The 22528-nt window shown below is 42.5% G+C and overlaps 1 long non-coding RNA gene across 1 annotated transcript in view; it reads left to right on the plus strand.

Moving 5' to 3' along the window:
- Window positions 1-4392, plus strand: part of LOC135104241 (uncharacterized) — an 87685-nt gene extending 83293 nt beyond the window's left edge. Inside the window, exons 2-3 of the long non-coding RNA XR_010270345.1 lie at window positions 1655-1707; window positions 4096-4392. This is a non-coding gene — a long non-coding RNA (uncharacterized LOC135104241). The remainder of the gene's footprint in view (window positions 1-1654; window positions 1708-4095) is intronic.
- Window positions 4393-22528: the final 18136 nt, after the last annotated feature.

Here is a 22528-nt window from a genome sequence, read left to right on the forward strand (position 1 = left end):
GGATGGAAGTGCCCTGCGACTCACCCTGCTGGTCCTTGACAAGGCTCCACCACTGTTTACAACCAACCTGGCCTCCCCTTAGCTTACTCTTGAGGTTAGTTTTCCACTGCTCCACTGCCCATGTTTGCGTGGTATTCATGTGCATTGTTGCCTCTCGGTGCTTCAACCTGTTCCTGGCAGTGGGGTGTCTCTTAAAAGCACGCCAGGCTCGGTGCTTGGCATCAGAGGCAGAGCGACACGCAGGGCCAAACCAGGGCTGGTCTGATGCCTTGGTTTTGTGGTCCGTGTGTGGCACCCAGCGGGCCTGCAGGGCGTGGAGCAGCTGGGTGAGCCGCCTCTCCTGCTGGTTAGCGTCGCCACGCAGCACGTCTCCCCAGTCTGTGGTCCCCAGGGCGGCACGGAGGGCATCCCAGTCGGCGGCCTCCCATCTCCAGAGGGAGCGGGTAAAGTTCTCCTCTCGTGGTGTCCTGAATTGTATCCTGGTGAGGACAGCCACGTGGTCTGAGGTGCCCACAAAGTCGAGTGGAGAACACTGTACTGTGTGGGGAGGGAGGTCCGTCACTACTGGGTCCAGAGATGACCCAGACCTGTGTGTGGAGAAGGTGACATAATTGTGCATGTCGTGCACAACAAGTAGGGAGTTAAAAGCCTCTCTCTCTCTCTCTCTCTCTCTCTCTCTCTCTCTCTCTCTCTCTCTCTCTCTCTCTCTCTCTCTCTCTCTCTCTCTCTCTCTCTCTCTCTCTCTCTCTCTCTCTCTCTCTCTCTCTCTCTCTCTTTCTCTTTCTCTCTCTTTCTCTTACTCTTTCTCTTTCTCTTTCTCTTTCTCTCTTTCTCTTACTCTTTCTCTTTCTCTTTCTCTCTTTCTCTTTCTCTTTCTCTCTCTTTCTCTTACTCTTTCTCTCTCTCTCTCTTTCTTTCTCTTTCTCTCTTTCTCTTTCTCTTACTCTTTCTCTCTCCCTCTTTCTCTTACTCTTTCTCTCTCTCTCTCTCTCTCTCTCTCTCTCTCTCTCTCTCTCTCTCTCTCTCTCTCTCTCTCTCTCTCTCTCTCTCTCTCTCTCTCTCTCTCTCTCTCTCTCTCTCTCTCTCTCTTGTGGGTGGTGGGACGGTGGGGGGGATGGCAGGGAGGAACAGGTGACAACGACTTTCCCGTAGCAACAGTATAGGAGCGAGCCAAGACTAGGCGAGGCGGGGCGGTGATGTGGAGTGAACAGCCGGGAAGTGGGGGTGATAAGTGGGGCAGGTGAGAGGAGGGAGAGGCTGGGCGGAGAGGTTACGTGAGGTGGTGACGATGGAGGAGGGTGGAGAGAGAGTTCGCCGGAAGAGGTAGGAGGCGAGACTGGAAGGAGTAGTCTCTCTCTCTCTCTCTCTCTCTCTCTCTCTCTCTCTCTCTCTCTCTCTCTCTCTCTCTCTCTCTCTCTCTCTCTCTCTCTCTCTCTCTCTCTCTCTCTCTCTCTCTCTCTCTCTCTCTCTCTCCCCTCTCTTTCTCTCTCCCTTGCGTTTGTCTGTATTTGTATTCGTTTTTTTTTATCTGCTTTACTGATTCCTTTGTTTTTATATTGTATTTGTTTCCTCTCATTTGATATTTCTCTATTTTATTAATCTTATTAGCACCACTAAAGTAACCCCACACTCATAACTACTACTTTCATTGCAGATGCCATAGCCGCCGCCGCCGCCACGGACAACGCCATAGGGCACAGAAGGAAGGTCAGTAGCTGATGGCGTATTGGAGTAAAAGTCTCGCCTTCACGTTAAAACTTAATTGGCTTCAGAGGGATGGAGAAATGGGAACCCGATTGGCTGAAACACTCCTCCCTCCACTTGCTGCCTCTCCTCCTCTTTCATCTCTTTATCTTCTTCCCCTGATTATTTTCCTTCTCGTTGTTGATAGTTTATTCTCGCCTTTGTCGTCTTTCGTCCTCTGTACTGAACGCAAGGCAGTGCAAGAATTAATGGTATAATGAACACTTGACACAACGTAATACTGTAGCATGAAAGAGGGTAGGGTTTCCTCAGCAAGCCTTGTTGTAGTTACGTGAAGCAAGCACAGAATCCTCGCATAGAAGCTTTAAGTGCAACGTTGATATTTTACTGGGAAGATCAGCTTGCATAAACGTGTTGCAGGAAGAGGAGTAGTGATTCAGTGCAGTGTATTTTCCATTCGTTCGGAAGAGTGGGATGATGTGATAATTCCCTCTCTCGCGTTACTTAAAGATTCAGACTGTGTTGTATGTGTGTATGTATGTATTCATTCGATTAATTCAAAATCGTGTGTTAAAGTTTGTCGTCGTTATCATCGTTGTCATTCTCTCTCTCTCTCTCTCTCTCTCTCTCTCTCTCTCTCTCTCTCTCTCTCTCTCTCTCTCTCTCTCTCTCTCTCTCTCTCTCTCTCTCTCTCTCTCTCTCTCTCTCTCTCTCTCTCTCTCGTCCTTCTCGTCCTCCCTTTGCTGTTGCATTTCTGTGCTTCTGTTACTCCCAGCCACCTGCACCGCCCCTCCCCCCTCCCACTACCCCCCCGTCACTCCTCAGGGAACAATGCATCACGTTAATTAAAGACCGCGTCCTCGCTAACCCTCGTGCAAAAACTAATGTATATACCCATTTACACAACGTATTTAATTATATTACTAGCTATTATGATAATTCTCTCTCTCTCTCTCTCTCTCTCTCTCTCTCTCTCTCTCTCTCTCTCTCTCTCTCTCTCTCTCTCTCTCTCTCTCTCTCTCTCTCTCTCTCTCTCTCTCTCTCTCTCTCTCGTGTTCGTATCTGCTCAGGTTTTTTTTTTCCTTTTTTTATTTTCTGGCCTGGGTCCACATCAGCACGAGGTGTAATCTGGTACTACATATTTTCCCGTCTTTCCTGGGCACCGCAGATACCAGCGTTTAAAGCTGTTGCAGTGCCCTCAGGGTCTTTAATTCCCTTAGGTAAGCTACTTTGATCCTTACGCCCACGGATACTGAAAACCCTGGAGCCTGGTTTTCTCTCCTCGTACAAAATATTTTTAGTACTGCCATTTCGCCTCATCTCATAGGGAGGAGGATTCATGAAGATTAGTTTGCTGGGTGGAACAACCTTTTTTTTTTCTTTTTTTTATTGGGAAAAAAAGGCTTTTTTTTTTTACAGTTAGCGGTTTGTCTTTTTTCAGGTTTAGTTTTTGGAATTTTTTCAGATGATGGTTTGAATATATAGTTTTTTCGTACTGTAGCTGCTCACTTTTGAAAAGGTAAAAGTAAAATTTCTTCAGGTAAATGATTCCAAATCTATTTTCTTTTCTTACTAAAGCAATTGATTTTGTTGGAAAAGGAACTGCATGTATTTTTTTTCAGGTGTTTCAAATCTGTCCTTTTTTTTTTTTCTTACTACAACAGCCCTATTTGCTGGGAAAAAGAAAGTGTACTTTACAGGTAGCGGTTTAAATTAGTTCTTTTTGCTTACTACAGCAGCCCACTTTGGTAATGGACTCGAATCTATTCTTTTCATATATATATATATATATATATATATATATATATATATATATATATATATATATATATATATATATATATATATATATATATATATATATATATTATATTTATTTATTTATTTATTACAGTAGCTCTTTTTATTAGGAAAAAGGTACAATTTCTTCAGCTAATGGTTTAAATCTAGCCCATTTTCTTACTAATGCAGCTTACTTTGTTGCAAAAAAATCCTAGTTCTTTAGGTAACGGTTCAAATCTATCTTTTTTTTTTTTTACAACAGCAGCTCACATTGTACGGAAGAGTATTGATATAGTATTTTTTTTTTCAGTTAACTGCTCAGTTACTTATTTTTGTCACAGTGTAGCAATCTTATTTGTTGGAAAAAGGTGTAATTTCTTCCGATAATGGTAAAAATATTTTTTTCTTAAGGTATATATATATATATATATATATATATATATATATATATATATATATATATATATATATATATATATATATATATATATATATATATATATATATATATATATATATATATATATATATATATATATATATATATATATATATATATATATATATATATATATATATATATATATATATATTTATTATTTGTTTTAGGTGTTGTTTCAAACCCGTCCATTTCCTTGTTATAAACGTCAAGGCGCGCCGTACTCAATCGTGAGCGTTGGCGCAGCGCGGCTTGCCTTGGTCATCGGCGTGTGGAATAGGGAGACTAGTTACTTTCTCCGCAGCCTCTACTTTTCCGGTCATACCTGATTAGTACACACTTTTCTGTTGCATAAGTGTAATTTCTTCAGGTAACAGTTCAGATCTTTCCTTTTTCCTATCATAGCTGCTCGTTTTTGTCGGGGAAAAAAATAGGTCTTCTAAATACTTTTTTTTTTTTTTTCTAACCTGTCCTGGTTTTATTTACATTTTTTTTTTTCTGAAATGAAAGGTGAAAGGTTAGTGACAGTTTTTAATAACTGTGGAAATAATGTATTTAATGTATCATAATATCATTTGAGCAGCTGTTAAAACTTTTTCATTTATGGTTTATATCTATTATTTTACCTACCAACTTTTTCCTCCAAACCTCTCTCTCTCTCTCTCTCTCTCTCTCTCTCTCTCTCTCTCTCTCTCTCTCTCTCTCTCTCTCTCTCTCTCTCTCTCTCTCTCTCTCTCTCTCTCTCTCTCTCTCTCTCTCTCTCTCTCTCTCTCTCTCTCTCTCTCTCTCTCTCTCTCTCTCTCTCTCTCTCTCTCTCTCTCTCTCTCTCTCTCTCTCTCTCTCTCCGTTAATGAGAACGAAAAAAAAAAACACTTACTCTGTAAAAAAAAAAAAAAATTAGAAAAGTTTCGAGCACGTTGTCTAATTTAGTTCCGGAGATGTCTTGATATTCTTGTCTTGAAACAGTTCTTGTCGAAGGAAGAGAAAACAGAAGCAGGAAATGAGTTCCACAGAGTAGCTGTGAAAGTGATGTATGAGTGAAGAGTTTTTTTTTTTCCCCCATTGGTAACGTGTTGAAATACTACTACAGTACTACTACTACTACTACTACTACTACTACTACTACTCGCTGCTTCTACTACTACTACTACTACTACTACTACTACTACTACTACTACTACTACTCGCTGCTACTACTACTATTCGCTGCTACTACTTCTACTCGCTACTACTACTACTACTCGCTACTACTACTACTACTCGCTACTACTACTACTGCTAATACTACTGCTGCTACTACTACTCGCTAATACTACTACTACTACTACTCGCTACTACTACTACTACTACTTGCTACTACTCGCTACTGCTACTATTACTACTACTACTATTACTACTACTACTCGCTACTACTACTCGCTACTACTACTACTATTCGCTACTACTACTACTACTACTACTACTACTACTACTACTACTACTACTACTACTTGCTACTACTCGCTACTACTACTATTACTACTACTACTATTACTACTACTTCTCGCTACTACTACTACTCGCTACTACTACTCGCTACTACTACTACTACTACTACTACTATTTTTTTTTTTTTTTTTTTTTTTTTTTTCTACTACCTACTACTAATACCTCCACCCCATGTTTATTGATGTGTCAATTAGGAGCTCCATTACTTGGAGGTCATTAGCCCCAGCTCTCGCTAATGACTGTGGCATCCAACCATATCTAATACTCTATAATATAAACATTAGTTGTTAACTATAAATTCACTCTACCTCTACTCTATCTACTCTTATGCCACTCTCCACCACTGTAGCCTCGCAGTCGAGGCCTCCTAAGTCTGCAGGTATGGGAGTGGAATGCCTTGTCCCCCTGAGGCACAGGAGGGCGGATCTGAGGAGGGAGAATGAGAGACGGCACCTCATCCATGCGACGACATGGCTCCTTGGCTGGTGCTTCTTTTCTGCCATTAGGTCGGCTAGTCTTGAGTAGAAGCACTGAGCCTTGGAGCCCATCCCGCCAGATGTGGTGAAGACCAGAGGTGTGAAGCTGCCCTGGTCAACGTGTTGGATTCTCTCCCCATACGCTCGGATCTTCTCCTGCTCATTCTTGCGGTGGGCGGCCTCCAGGGAGAGTTCGTGGTGACAGGCGGCCATCGGGTCAAAGATCCGTATGTCCATGAATGCTTTCTTACTACTACTACTACTACTACTACTACTACTACTCGCTACTACTACTACTACTACTATTACTACTACTACTCGCTACTACTACTACTACTACTACTACTACTACTACTACTACTACTCGCTACTACTATTACTACTACTTGCTGCTACTACTACTACTACTACTCGCTACTACTACTACTACTACTCGCTAGTACTACTACTACTCGCTACTACTACTACTACTACTACTACTACTACTACTACTAATCGCTACTACTACTACTACTACTCGCTACTACTACTACTCGCTACTACTACTACTACTACTACTACTACTACTACTACTACTACTACTACTACTACTCGCTACTACTAATACTACGCGTTATTCGCCGAAAAAGTGCCATTGACGAGAGTAAAAAATAAACTTTAAAATATTTTGTAAAAAATAAAGATGCCATAAAACTGTGGTTCTCAAACTATGTGTCGCGACCTAAAGCTGGGTCGGGAGATCAATTTTGATGGGTCGCAGGGACACAGGAACATTATCATGCTTTCATTGTTTCGGTGTATTTCAGTTACTTAATTGAATTATTCTTTTTTTACCAGAAATTACTTTTGTTTTGTATGATCATCTTCCCCCCACCTCCCTCCTCCTGGGCCCTACGTAATGGTGTCTCTGACAGGAATGACTCCTGTACCAAACGCGTATGTTGGACTGGCAGCACCATGGATCCCATTAATTTAGTTTTGTGAATTAAAAGCAGTGCCATGCATTCTATTAATTTAGTTTTGTGGATGAAAAGCAGTGCCATGCATTCTATTAATTTAGTTTTGTGGATGAAAAGCAGTGCCATGCGTTCTATTAATTTAGTTTTGTGAAAAGGAAAAGCAGTGCCATGCATTCTATTAATTTAGTTTTGTGAAAAGGAAAAGCAGTGCCATGCATTCTATTAATTTAGTTTTGTGAAAAGGAAAAGCAGTGCCATGCATTCTATTAATTTAGTTTTGTGAAAAGGAAAAGCAGTGCCATGCATTCTATTAATTTAGTTCTGTGAAAAGGAAAAGCAGTGCCATGGATCTCACTAGTTTAGTTTTTATGATTGAAAAGCTGTACACATTATTTATTTTTTTCCAAAATAAAGTGTATATATCATTGTACATTTTCTTTCTCTTTACTTTACTCTGGGTCGCGAAAGAATGAAATGTTCCAAATAGGGTCGCTCATGAAAAAGTTTGAGAACCACTGCGGCATAAAAGACCAGTCACCACGAATATATATATATATATATATATATATATATATATATATATATATATATATATATATATATATATATATATATATATATATAAGAAAAAACTGAAGCAAACATTAAATTTATTCAGACACCAAAACCAAAGCTGGAAAGATAATGACGAGAGAATATATTGATTTAACAAGAAGTTTTATGCAGCTGTAGGTAAAAGAAAGTAACTCGAAAGGAACAGTCAAAATGTCTCCTTTTTCATTATGTTTTCTTGCATTTTTTTTTAACTCAACCAATCATCCATCTTCCAAAGCATCCCTGTCACATCCCTTAACACTTCATAATTTCCATCCTGATCCCAAGCCTCTATAGCCTATAAAACACTTCTCTATTAAGGTTTCATTATGACTTGATGAACACTTCTATTGAAACCTCATCCTTATGCGTACTGTTATTAGCCTCTATTTTACCCTCAACCAACGGTCTCCAAAAACTCCTTTCACTCGACCTTCATGACTCTTTTTCCTTCACCCACATATCTTCTCAGTGATGGCTGTTTAAAATATCACCCTCAGCTTGTCATCTCAAAACTCCCTTTCCATCCCTCTCCTTCAACTCGCAGTCTCCATTTTGAATCTCAGCTCCTATAGCTCCCAGCACCTTCCCCAAGGGTTGTTTAGGGCACGGGGGACGCGCCTGTTTGCCCGTGAATGGCCTGCGTCCCGCGTGAGACCCGCTCTTGTTCCGAGTCAGCCGCCCGTGGGCAAGGAAGTCATCCATGTACATAACTTTTCCCTCCATTATTTGTTACTGTCTCTCTCTCTCTCTCTCTCTCTCTCTCTCTCTCTCTCTCTCTCTCTCTCTCTCTCTCTCTCTCTCTCTCTCTCTCTCTCTCTCTCTCTCTCTCTCTCTCTATTCTGGCAACGATTACAGCAGATTGTGGGAGGGAAAGAGGTGAGGTTATGGTCTAGTTAAATTTTACTAGACAGTGGAAGAGGGAGAGTGAGAATGGGAGTTGGAACACACCTAGTGGGGAGTAGAAGGAAAAAAAAAAAAAAATAAATAAAATGAAATAATAAAATGATTTTATATATATATATATATATATATATATATATATATATATATATATATATATATATATATATATATATATATATATATATATATATATATTATATTATATTAATAATAATCATACACACACGAGTATCTAGCTATCTATCTAGAGAGAGAGAGAGAGAGAGAGAGAGAGAGAGAGAGAGAGAGAGAGAGAGAGAGAGAGACTGTGTGTGCAAGCTTGTAAACATTGAGTGGATGGTAGGAGGTAAAAAGTAAGAGGGTTGGGGTGGAAATTTAGAGGTATAGTCGGTGAACGATTACTGGGCGGTGGAAAGGTAAGAGCAAGGGAGGGAGGGTAGGAGAGGATTATAGTCAAAGTGCTCCATCCACCTCCACTGTACTTATTGGTTTCCCTTATTTTTATTTATTTATTTATTTTTTTTTTTGACATGCTAACAAATCCCAGAAAGCATGACAGTTAACAGTTGCAGATCAGAGGATTTGAGATTGAGTGAAGCACTAAACACCGTAGAAGTGAGTGTGGCGTGTTGTTAGACTATACGGTTATAAGTACAAAGTGAAGAACATTTAGTGTACCGTGGAAGGAAAAGAGGTAGGGAGAATGCAAGGAAGGTGCAGTATGTTCACATCACAGCAACATGCCACGGTGCCACTCTCACTACCACTATGTTTAGTGTATTTCCTCAATCGTAAGTCTTCTAATCTGATGACAAGCTTCTTAATTCTTTCACTGGTAATGATATTAATTATAACACTTATTACTTAATTTTAAAAGAAAAAATACAAAGCCGCAATGTTGCATCTCTAGGTGTCTTCTACCGCTATTTTCATGCCAACTGCTCTTCTGATCTTGCTAACTGCATGCCTCCACTCCTTCCACGGCCTCGCTGCACAAGACTTTCTTCTTTCTCTCACCCCTATTCTGTCCACCTCTCTAACGCAAGAGTTAACCAGTATTCTCAATCATTCATCCCTTTCTCTGGTAAACTCTGGAATTCCCTGCCTGCTTCTGTATTTCCACCTTCCTATGACTTGAATTCCTTCAAGAGGGAGGTTTCAAGACACTTATTCATCAATTTTTGACCACTGCTTTGACCCTTTTATAGGACTGGCATTTCAGTGGGCATATTTTTTATTGGATTTTTGTTGCCCTTGGCCAGTGTCCTTCCTACATAAAAAAAAAAAAAAAATAGAAAGGGCACCGGCCAAGGGCAACAAAACTAAGAAAAAAAAAGCACACTGAAGTGCCGGTCCCCAAACAATAAAAAGCGGTCGTCAAAATTTAAAATGTCTTGAAACCTCCATCTTGAAAGAATTGAAGTCATATGAAGGAGGAAATGTTTAAGCAGGCAGGGAGTTCTATAGTTTACCAGAGAAAGGGATGAATGATAGAGAATACTGGCTAACTCTTGCATTAGAGGGGTGGACATATAATATACCTACATGCATTAAAAAGATTGAATTTCTTGCTTATTCCTTTTGCTGTTAACGGATCTTTGCAATTTATACTCTAAACTTCCACAGGACTGTTTTATTGACTTCGCCACAGATCACCTTGGCTAACGCGTATAATACAAAAAAATAAAGAGGCGCTGGTTCATTGACCTCACGCAGCCCTGCCCAGTGCAAAAATTTAAGCTTGAGGAAAGCCTGAAACTGAAAGATTTTCATATCAGAGGATTTGTGGTTGAAAGAAAGGAAGAAAGAAAGAAAAAGCACAGTAGGAAAAGTGAAGGTGGTTACTTGATTTCTGACCACGACTGTACAAATAGGCAGCATTTTCAAACCGCATCCTGGGTTATCTTGAGTCAGTGCTGCATTAACGATTTTTGAAGCTCCCACTCTAACCCCCCGCCACTTGTCCAGCTGATTGAGAACCTTAACCCTTGAGAGAAGAAAATGGAGGGCTATTGAATTGCCGCTGGGAAATACCTTAGAAAAAAAAGAGGTAAAAAAAAAAAAAGCATTAGGCACGTGAATTCCAGAACTCAGCGGTCCAAATAAGTTCTGAGTGAGAAAGTTCTGAAAGGGAATTCCTCTGACTTGCTTTCATTCCTTCCCTCCACTGGCAGTCGATCTTGCTGGAGTATCGGTCGGAATTCGGGTGTTTTGAGGCTGGTATGAGGTGAGATTTTTTCCACCTATTTTTCTTCTTTTAGGCATAGATAAGTAACTCGCGTTTTTTAAGCTTAATAATTAAGTGAAGTTTTATGTGTAGTTGTCTGTTTTAGGTAGAAAGAAGGTAAACAGTTAGTCTGTGTTCTTTAAAGTTAACATTAGTTGAGTGGTTAGGTAGCCCATTTAGAGTTGTGTTATTGGCCTAATTTTTTTTCCTGTCTCTTCGCTTGTGTTAGATGGATATAAGGTAAGTAGCCTTCATCCTCTTAAATGATGTTACTTGCGTGAGTCTGTTCCCTGTTTGTCCGCCCTTGTTTGGTAAAGATAAGATAGGCAACGCTCAACCTTCTAAAATGAATATGAGCTGGGTTCGCTGTTTTTTTAGGTGCGTTTTAGGTATAGATAGTTCTCGCTCTTTTTAAGTTAATATTCGTTGGGTTAGAATGGTCTACCCTTTAAAGCGAATATTAGTTGGGTGACGTTTTGTCTTGTTAAAGCGCGCGCTCCAGGCTGAGATTAGGTAAGCAACCGTCTTCTCCGTGACCTTAGGTGTTGTGCCTCTAAGTGTTTACCTTCCATTGCTTCCCTCGCTGGCTGTTAAGAGGGACAAAGGATCCATGTTTATGCCTGCAGGAACACCGGCTCACAGGGAGTTCGGGGACGTTCGAGACGCGTGCTGTGCTATTTTCTACTCAAATGTATATTACGATTGGCAGGGGAAGCTGCTGGCTGAAAGCAATAAAAATTCGTTGTAAAAAAAAAAAAAAAAACGATAAAATGAATGATTTAATCAATCTACAAGAAGGTACATACTGAGAAAATATTGATAAGATATAAAGAAAAAAAACTTTTCTGCAAAGTAATACAGTTTACAGGTTAAGGAAAAATTCAGTACTTAGGTGAAATCCTCAACTTCTGTTACAAAAATTGTCTACATTATAAAAGTAATAAATGTTCATTGGAATTGCGTTAAAGAAAGAAGAAAAAAGACTGGTGAAGAAGAAACTAAGCAGTACATAAGGAATACATTGGACCCAAAAAAAAAAAAAAAAAAAACTATGGAATAAGTCCAGCAAAAAAATAAGTGTAATAAAGGAGAACAAAGTGAAAGTAAATGTAATTAGTTGCGCTTGAAAGCAATCAAATGGGCAATAAAATCAGCTCAGAAAAATGCTTGATATAGAAGAAAATAAACATAATATAAGTCAAAAGCTGCACCACAAAATTACCAAATGTTGAAACGCCTCGACAATAATATAACAAAAAAATATTTATGGCAGCCTTGATATTGATGACTTGTAGGTGAGTAGTAAAGCAAGGAGGATTAACAAGACGAAGACACCGCTGTATCGCACAAAAGATTACAGCGTGGAAACTCCAGAACCTTCACAGGGATTTGTCACGTGTAGTGTGTGAGGCGCGAGGCGTGTCGTGTGCCGCCCTAACGCCGTGAGTGACGGCGTCATCCATCCCCCGAAGAGCTCCCCACGCACGCCGGGAGGTGAACGACCAGCGCGTGCGAGGAATCTGCTAAGTGATGTTCTTTCCTTTCACCCGAATGGATTCCCGCTCAGTTGCCAAATAAACACAACAGCAACGCCCACATAATGCCTGGGGAGAAGGCAATACAATATACTATACAATAGGAAAGGAGCTCCGAGAAGTGATTAAGAGCTAATTTACAAGCTTAGTTCTGTGTGATCAGATGCTGCTATCTTAAAAGGGTCGTTAGGTCGTACTTGACTGCTACGGATTCTGTTAAGGTCACTGGTCATGGTGTAACCTACACTTATTTCCACCGTTTTGCGTTTTCCTTAATAATGAGTTCCCTTGATCTGCTGAGACTCTGCTGAGCCTATCTAACGTCCGGTTTTATAAGGAGATTATTAGCGGATCAGAAGACTTGTGATAGAAGGAAAAGGAGAGAGAAAAAAAAAAAAAAAAATGGGAGTGCAGAAGGATACTCGACTCCTGGCAACGGCTGTGCCAAGAGTTTGTGTTGTGCTGGGTACCAGGTGTGCCGTCCAGACCTCAATTGTATTACCTGGCGCGGTGGCTCCAGTGTGGCTAATCAGCGTGTTGCGTCTGACCGGGGCATGGAACACGAGGTTATTGTGTTGTGTTGTATGACCTAGGAGGCGAAGAGGTACACACACACACACACACACACACACACACACACACACACACACACACACACACACACACACACACACACACACACACACACACACACACGCACATACAACACACACACACACACACACACACACACACACACACACACACACACACACACACACACACACACACACACACACACACACACACACACACACACACACACACACACACACACACACACACGTACGTTTGTAGCACAGAATCCCTTGAGCCGTTCCGCCATGTTGGGCTTGAACGGTGCACAAAATATCCAGACTGACAGCGCCTTCATTCCCTTTACTCCACAACACGCTGCTGCCTCTCCCGCCACACCACCACCACCACCACCACCGATATCTTCAGGAGAGGAGCTTCAAGTCACCGCCAGACGAACTCACACTGCCATTCCTCTACTCTGCCTTTGGTCTGAAGCTTGACTGACTTTCCATGGCTGGAGTACTAAGACCTCTTCACTGGACATGTGTAGTTCTAAGAGTACAAGAATACGTAGATGGAAGTGACTTCTTTTAAGCTTTGATATAGAGTTGTAGACGTTCGTGTATGTGTGTGTGTGTGTGTGTGTGTGTGTGTGTGTGTGTGTGTGTGTGTGTGTGTGTCGGAAGGAGAGGAAGGAGTAGCCAAGACCACAAAGCCACTTTAAGAATTCCCTACAGGCTTGTCGCGGCTATTTCTCTAACACTCAGAGGCTTTGGAGGAGTACTACAATTCCCCTTCCGCGCCCTCAATGGCGGGACCACTGCCTTGCCTTCCATCAGCCGCCCCTTATTGAGACGCTGCAGCCGTGGGTGGAACTTGGAAGCTTGGATGAAGTGGAACAGACAAATAGTAGTCACGTTATTTGGCAGATGAAACGTGGAGGAGTCTCACTAATAATGGGAGGAGTAGAATAGAGAAATGGTGGACTCCTTGATGGGGGAAGTAAGCGTTTACTAATCTAATTAAGTTCGAGTGAAGTGGAAGAAAAAATGGTTACGTTAGTGGAGGAAAAAAACGCAGAGTAATGTAACAACGGACTTATTCTTAAACATTTCACCGTCTTGCCTCTACTATTTGAACAAGCGTGTACGGAAGTTACTGGTGTTTTCATGGATGTGTTCATGACTTTAGTAAAACCTTTGCGGAACTATCTCAGTAAAACCTTTGCGGAACTATCTCTGCTATCAATAAAAAAAAAAAAACGAACCCAATTCATTATCTCTGCAGCTTTTTAAAATAACCGTAGCGTGTATGGAAGTTACTGGTGGTTTTCAAGGGTGTGTTCATGACTTTAGTAACCCTTTAGTAAACTATCTGCCCCCTTTAGTAAACTAAAAAAATAAATAAAAAAATAAATAAAAAAACAGGAACCCGATCTCTGTAGCTTTTTAAAATAATAGTAGTTCGGATGAGAGCCGAAACTGTTTAAGAATACAGGCCGTTGTGTTGTGCTGACGGTACTTGTGAGGAGGGATGAACGTGTATCATAACTTCCTCTATGTAAACTCCCAATATTCATTTAACTTACCATGTAGGAATCTCAGTATTGGAGTTTGCATAGAAGTGGAGACAAAGGAACTTAAGAAAATTAAGCGAAGTTACAGCAGGCCATCAGCCATGCACGTGGCAGTCCTTGTATATAACACCTTGATATGCTTTGATGCCGCCTCGGGCATCATAGCAGGTGTCTATGCCTCAGGAGGAGGCAGTAGACACCTGCCAAAACGATAATTATTCCCAGTGAGGTCTAAAGCACTGTTCAGGGGGTGCTGTGAACTTATCATTAAACCCAGCTGTGACCCCACTGAACATTTCCCTTTGTGTCTCACAACACAAGGGGGCAGTCACAGCCTGCATTCTAAAGACAACTCTCTTTCTCCACACAAAACTACAAGCACCTAATAACACACACACCCTTCACTCAAAAATTTCAAAATTATCATGGTGACTCCTACACCAGCCTCGGAGTTCCCATCTGGGGAGGGCACCATAAATCTCCCCAGGTCGGACTGCCTTTCTGTCGACGACCCTAAGTGTCTTGACACCTCCCTCAAGTTTCTCTTCATTAACTTCTGCAACATTCGCGGTCTAAGATCTAATTTTCAATCTGTAGAATACCACCTCTTCTCTTCTAAACCTCATCTTTTCCTCACTGAAACTCAGGTGTCTGAGGCAACTGACAGTAGCCCCTTTTCTGTTCCCTCCTACTTTATCTATCCTCATTTTCGATCCAAAGCTGGATGTTACGTTTATCTGCGCAATGACTTAACCTGCTCTCGTGCCCACGCTCTTGAATCTTCCGAGTTTTCCACCATCTGGCTATGACTACAGAGTCACTCTCAAACTAAATTTACCTGTGCTGTATACCTCTCACCTAACTCCTCTGATTATAAGAAATTCTTTGACTACTTAACTTCCAAAGTGGAGCACATTCTGACCCTCTTCCCTTTTGCATAGATCTCCATTCTTGGAGACTTCAGTGTTCACCACCAGCTCTGGCTTCCCTCTTCCTTCACTGACCATCCTGGTGAACTAGCCTTCAACTTTGCTATCCTCCACGACCTAGAGCAGTTGGTGCAACACTCTACTCGTATTCCTAACCGTCTTGGAGATACGCCCAACATTCTTAACCTTTTCCTAACCTCTTATCCTTCTGCTTATGCTGTCACCCTTTCTTCTCCGTTGGGCTCCTCCAATCACAATCTCATATCTGTATCTTGTCCTATTGCTCCAATACCTCCTTAGGATTCCCCTAAGCGAAGGTGCCTCTGGCGTTTTGCCTCTGCTAGTTGGTGGGACCTGAGGAGCTATTTTGCTGATTTTCCTTGGAATGACTACAGCTTCCGTGTCAGAGACCTGTCTTTGTGTCCTGAGCGCATAACAGAGGTGATAGTGTCTGGCATGGAGGCGTACATTCCTCACTCTTTTTCTCGACCTAAACCTTCCAAACCTTGGTTTAACACAGCTTGTTCTCGTGCTATACATGATAGAGAGGTGGCCCACAAAAGGTACTTAAGCCTTCCATCACCAGAATCTCACGCACTTTATATTTCTGCCCGGAACCATGCCAAGTCTGTTCTCGAACTAGCCTAAAACTCCTTCATTAATAGAAAGTGTCAAAACCTTTGAAGATCTAACTCACCTCGTGACTTATGGTATCTAGCCAAAAATATTTCCAATAACTTTGTTTCTTCTTTCCCTCCTTTATTTCAGCCAGATGGCACCACTGCTATCTCATCTATTTCTAAAGCTGAACTCTTCGCTCAGACCTTTGCTAAGAGCTCTACCTTGGACGATTCTGGGCTTATTCCTCCCTCTCCTCCACCCTCTGACTACTTCATGCCAACTATTAAAATTCTTCGCAATGATGTTTTCCATGCCCTCGCTGGCCTAAACCCCCGGAAGGCTTATGGACCTGATGGGGTCCCTCCTATTGTTCTCCGAAACTGTGCCTCCATGCTTCCTCCTTGCCTAGTCAAACTCTTTCAGTTCTGTCTGTCAACATCTACCTTTCCTTCTTGCTGGAAGTTTGCCTACATTCAACCTGTTCCTAAAAAGGGTGACCGTTCTAATCCCTCAAACTACCGTCCTATTGCTTTAATTTCCTGCCTATCTAAAATTTTTGAATCTATCCTCAACAGGAAGATTCTTAAACATCTATCACTTCACAACCTTCTATCTGATTGCCAGTATGGGTTCCGTCAAGGCCGCACCACTGGTGATCTTCTGGCTTTCCTTACTGAGTCTTAGTCATCCTCTTTTAGAGATTTTGGTGAAACTTTTGCTGTTGCCTTGGACATATCAAAAGCTTTTGATAGAGTCTGGCACAAAGCTTTGATTTCCAAACTACCCTTCTACAGCTTCTATCCTTCTCTTTCTCCTTCTCTCATGATTTCTTTCTGATCGTTCTATTGCTGCTGTGATAGACGGTCACTGTTCTTCTCCTAAATCTATTAACAGTGGTGTTCCTCAGGGTTCTGTCCTGTCACCCACTCTCTTCTTATTAATCATTAATGTTCTTCTAAACCAAACTTCTTGTCCTATCCACTCCTACGTTGATGATACCACCCTGCACTTTTCCACGTCTTTTCATAGATGTCTAACCCTTCAGGAGGTAAACATATCACGCAGGAAAGCCACAGAACGCTTGACTTCTGATCTTTCTAAAATTTCTGATTGGGGCAGAGCAAACTTGGTATTGTTCAATGCCTCAAAAACTCAATTCCTCCATCTATCAACTCGACACAACTTTCCAGACAACTATCCCCTCTTCTTCAATGACACTCAACTGTCCCCCTCTTCTACACTGAACATCCTCGGTCTGTCCTTTACTTATAATCTGAACTGGAAACTTCACATCTCATCTCTAGCTAAAACAGCTTCTATGAAGTTAGGTGTTCTGAGACGTCTCCGCCAATTTTTCTCACCCCCCCAGCTGCTAACTCTGTACAAGAGCCTTATCCGTCCATGTATGGAGTATGCTTCACATGTCTGGGGAGGTTCCACTCATACTGCTCTTCTAGACAGGGTGGAGTCAAAAGCTTTTCGTCTCATCAACTCCTCTCCTCTCTCTAACTGACTGTCTTCTAGCTGTCTTCTACCGCTATTTTCATGCCAACTGCTCTTCTGATCTTGCTAACTGCATGCCTCCCCTCCTTCCGCGGCCTCGCTGCACAACTTACTTCTTTCTCTCACCCCTATTCTATTCACCTCTCTAACGCAAGAGTTAACCAGTATTCTCAATCATTCATCCCTTTCTCTGGTAAACTCTGGAACTCCCTGCCTGCTTCTGTATTTCCACCTTCCTATGACTTGAATTCCTTCAAGAGGGAGGTTTCAAGAAACTTATCCTTCAATTTTTTTGACTACCACTTTGGACCCTTTTATGGGACTGTCATTTCAGTGGGCATTTTTTTTTTTTTTGGGAATTTTTGTTGCCCTTGGCCAGTGTCCCTCCTACATAAAAAAAATACTTTTTGATTCCCCTTAGGCTTTTTCTGTGCTGTCTTGGCGGCGTGGCTAGACTAACTTGGCCAGCACCTTTCTTTGCGCTGTTTTCAAGGATACAAGTCGCCCTCAGCTTGTTTACTCCATCTCAGTACGCGAGCAGTGGTTGATCTAAAGGCAAGACACACACACACACACGCTCGCCAGTCTCCGTGCACTTGACGGGTGAGAAATATAGGAAAACTTTAACGCGCCTCGCACGACACTTGATTGTTGATGTTTTCCTGTAAAATTTGTTCTGTCCAGTATAAACCCTGTTGTATATTTTTATTCTGCACATTTAAACGATACACGATGTAAAATGAAAAATTATAAAAGGTCATAGTTAAGTAAATAATTTCCGTGTAAATTTTAACCTGTTTGTTATAACACTGATAATTCTGACCCTCTTCCCTTTTGCAGAGATCTCCATTCTTGGAGATTTCAATGTTCACCACCAGCTTTGGCTTTCCTCTCCCTTCACTGACCATCCTGGTGAACTAACCTACAACTTTGCTATCCTCCATGACCTAGAGCAATTCGTGCAACACCCTACTCGTATTCCTGACCGTCTTGGAGATACGCCCAACATTCTTGACCTTTTCCTGACCTCTAATCCTTCTGCTTATGCTGTCACCCTTTCTTCTCCGTTGGGCTCCTCCGATCACAATCTCATATCTTTATCTTGTCCTATCACTCCAATCCCTCCTCAGGATCCCCCTAAGCGAAGGTGCCTCTGGCGTTTTGCCTCTGCTAGTTGGGGGGACCTGAGGAGCTATTTTGCTGATTTTCCTTGGAATGACTACTGCTTCCGTGTCAGAGACCCGTCTTTGTGTGCTGAGCGCATAACAGAGGTGATAGTGTCTGGCATGGAGGCATACATTCCTCACTCTTTTTCTCGTCCTAAACCTTCTAAACCTTGGTTTAACACAGCTTGTTCTCGTGCTATACATGATAGAGAGGTGGCCCACAAAAGGTACTTAGGCCTTCCATCACCAGAATCTCATGGACTTTATATTTCTGCCCGGAACCATGCCAAGTCTGTTCTCCAACTAGCCAAAAACTCCTTCATTAACAGAAAATGTCAAAACCTTTCAAGATCTAACTCCTCTCGTGATTTCTGGCATCTAGCCAAAAATATCTCCAATAACTTTGCTTCTTCTTCTTTCCCTCCTCTATTTCAACCAGGTGGCACCACTGCTATCACATCTATTTCTAAAGCTGAACTCTTTGCTCAAACCTTTGCTAAAAACTCTACCTTGGACGATTCTGGGCTTGTTCCTCCCTCTCCTCCACCCTCTGACTACTTCATGCCAACTATTAAAATTCTTCGCAATGATGTTTTCCATGGCCTCGCTGGCCTAAACCCTCGGAAGGCTTATGGACCTGATGGGGTCCCTCCTATTGTTCTCCGAAACTGTGCCTCTGTGCTTGCACCTTGTCTAGTCAAACTCTTTCAGCTCTGTCTGTCAACATCTACCTTCCCTTCTTGCTGGAAGTTTGCCTACATTCAACCTGTTCCTAAAAAGGGTGACCGTTCTAATCCCTCAAACTACCGTCCTATTGCTTTAATTTCCTGCCTATCTAAAGTTTTTGAATCTATCCTCAACAGGAAGATTCTTAAACATCTATCACTTCACAACCTTCTATCTGATCGCCAGTATGGGTTCCGTCAAGGCCGCTCTACTGGTGATCTTCTGGCTTTCCTTACTGAGTCTTTGTCATCCTCTTTTAGAGATTTTGGTGAAACTTTTGCTGTTGCCTTGGACATATCAAAAGCTTTTGATAGAGTCTGGCACCAAGATTTGATTTCCAAACTACCCTCCTACGGTTTCTATCCTTCATTCTGTAACTTCATCTCAAGTTTCCTTTCTGACCGTTCTATTGCTGCTGTGGTAGACGGTCATTGTTCTTCTCCTAAATCTATTAACAGTGGTGTTCCTCAGGGTTCTGTCCTGTCATCCACTCTCTTCTTATTATTCATTAATGATCTTCTAAACCAAACTTCTTGTCCTATCCACTCCTACGCTGATGATACCACCCTGCACTTTTCCACGTCTTTTCATAGACGTCCAACCCTTCAGGAGGTAAACATATCACGCAGGAAAGCCACAGAACGCCTGACTTCTGATATTTCTAAAATTTCTGATTGGGGCAGAGCAAACTTGGTATTGTTCAATGCCTCAAAAACTCAATTCCTCCATCTATCAACTCGACACAACCTTCCAGACAACTATCCCCTCTTCTTCAGTGACACTCAACTGTCTCCCTCTTCTACACTGAACATCCTCGGTCTGTCCTTTACTTATAATCTGAACTAGAAATTTCACATCTCATCTCTAGCTAAAACAGCTTCTATGAAGATAGGTGTTCTGAGACGTCTCCGCCAGTTTTTCTCACCCCCCCAGCTGCTAACTCTGTACAAGGGCCTTATCCGTCCATGTATGGAGTATGCTTCACATGTCTGGGGGCGTTCCACTCATATTGCTCTTCTAGACAGGGTGGAATCAAAAGCTTTTCGTCTCATGAACTCCTCTCCTCTAACTGACTGTCTTCAGCCTCTCTCACCGCCGCAATGTTGCATATCTAGCTGTCTTCTACCGCTATTTTCATGCTAACTGCTCTTCTGATCTTGCTAACTGCATGCCTCCCCTCCTTTCGCGGCCTCGCTGCACAAGACTTTCTTCTTTCTCTCACCCCTATTCTGTCCACCTCTCTAACGCAAGAGTTAACCAGTATTCTCAGTCATTCATCCCTTTCTCTGGTAAACTCTGGAACTCCCTGCCTGCTTCTGTATTTCCACCTTCCTATGACTTGAATTCCTTCAAGAGGGAGGTTTCAAGACACTTACCCACCAATTTTTGACCACTGCTTTGACCCTTTTATGGGACTGGCATTTTAGTGGGCATTTTTTTTATTAGATTTTTGTTGCCCTTGGCCAGTGTCCTTCCTACATAAAAAAAAAGAAATATTCTGCACGCATAAAATGGTGGATGACATAAATTGATTAAGTTGTAACTTAACAAAATAAGTAACACATACACACACACGCACACGCACACGCATACGCACACGCGCACACACGCGCGCACGCACACACGCACACACGCACGCACACGTACACACGCACGTGCACACACACACGCGCACATACATGCACGTACGCGCAAACACGCGCGCGCGCGCACACACACACACACACACACACACACACACACACACACACACACACACACACACACACACACACACACACACACAGCAGCAGCAGCAGCGAACAACAAGAAAAACACACACAAGTTTGTCTCACTCGGAGCAGTAATGAAACTGGAGTCGCGGGACTAACGAAAGTCAGTCTCATATCTGTAGGGATGTTGTAGATGAAATTCTCTTGTTGGTTTTATGTGAAATAAAACTCGAGGCGTAAATATCAAAGTTCTCTTCCACCTGGCCAGCCTAGAAGACACGCACGCACGCGCGCGCACACACACGCGCACACGCACGCACGCACGCACGCGCTCACATACGCGCACACGCACGCACGCACGCGCACACACACACACACACACACACACACACACACACACACACACACACACACACACACACACACACAGCAGCAGCAGCAGCGAACAACAAGAAAAACACACACAAGTTTGTCTCACTCGGAGCAGTAATGAAACTGGAGTCGCCGGACTAACGAAAGTCAGTCTCATATCTGTAGGGAAGTTGTAGATGAAATTCTCTTGTTGGTTTTACATGAAATAAAACACGAGGCGTAAATATCAAAGTTCCCTTCCACCTGGCCAGTCTAGAAGAAAGGAGGAGGAGGAGGAGGAGGAGGAAGAAGAGAAAGGGCGTGCGCTGGAAATCTATCACTGCCAAGAGGAGGGTCTTCAGCGTCAGTCACTCGCAGATTGCAGCACGAAATGATCCCAAGGAAGCTCACTTTTCCGCAGGAGTGAATCTGAACGAGCCCGAAGAGCTTCCTAAACCCTCCTGAGAGCCATCTCCCACAACCCTTCCTAGAACTCTCCCAATATTCCTCCTGAGAACCTCGTCTTATATGAACCTAATCAAAGTCTCGCTCCCCAGTCCAACCCACCAGTGGTCGTGGAATTTGACTTACTAGTATCGGCTCCTCCTCGGTGCTGCTGCTCTAGGTTGTTCGGTGCCTGCTTCTTTTATTTTGTTGGCGTAAATTCTTTATTGTTATTTTGCTTTTCTTTCATAACAGTACATGCAATTTAGTTTTCTGTCCATCCCAGTCGCCCTATCCTTCTCCTGCCCCTCTGTATTCCCTACTTGTCCTTTCCTGTCCCCTCTGCCCTTCTGTGTCCCTTACCTTTCCCTCCCTACTCCCTTCCTCCACCATCGTGACCACTTAATGAGAAAAGTTGGCTCCGTCACGCCGTTAGGGACCGCGGTTCGCCATGACTTGCCTCCCCAACCTGTAGGAGCGTCCAGCCTACCCTCTGGCCTCACCACTTTTCAGAGAGAGAGAGAGAGAGAGAGAGAGAGAGAGAGAGAGAGAGAGAGAGAGAGAGAGAGAGAGAGAGAGAGAGAGAGAGAGAGAGAGGACATAAAAGTGAAGTTTATGGAAAGGTGCTCTAGAGTAAAAAAAAAAGAGTAATGAGGGAATATAGGAGGGGACACTTACGGCATTGTGCAGCAGACAATAGGAAGGTGAGCGCGCGCACACACACACACACACACACACACACACACACACACACACACACACACACACACACACACACACACACACACACACACACACACACACACACACACACACACACACACACACACAC

The sequence above is a fragment of the Scylla paramamosain genome, chromosome 10 (assembly GCF_035594125.1).
Source record: "Scylla paramamosain isolate STU-SP2022 chromosome 10, ASM3559412v1, whole genome shotgun sequence".
NCBI classification, from domain to species: domain Eukaryota; kingdom Metazoa; phylum Arthropoda; class Malacostraca; order Decapoda; family Portunidae; genus Scylla; species Scylla paramamosain.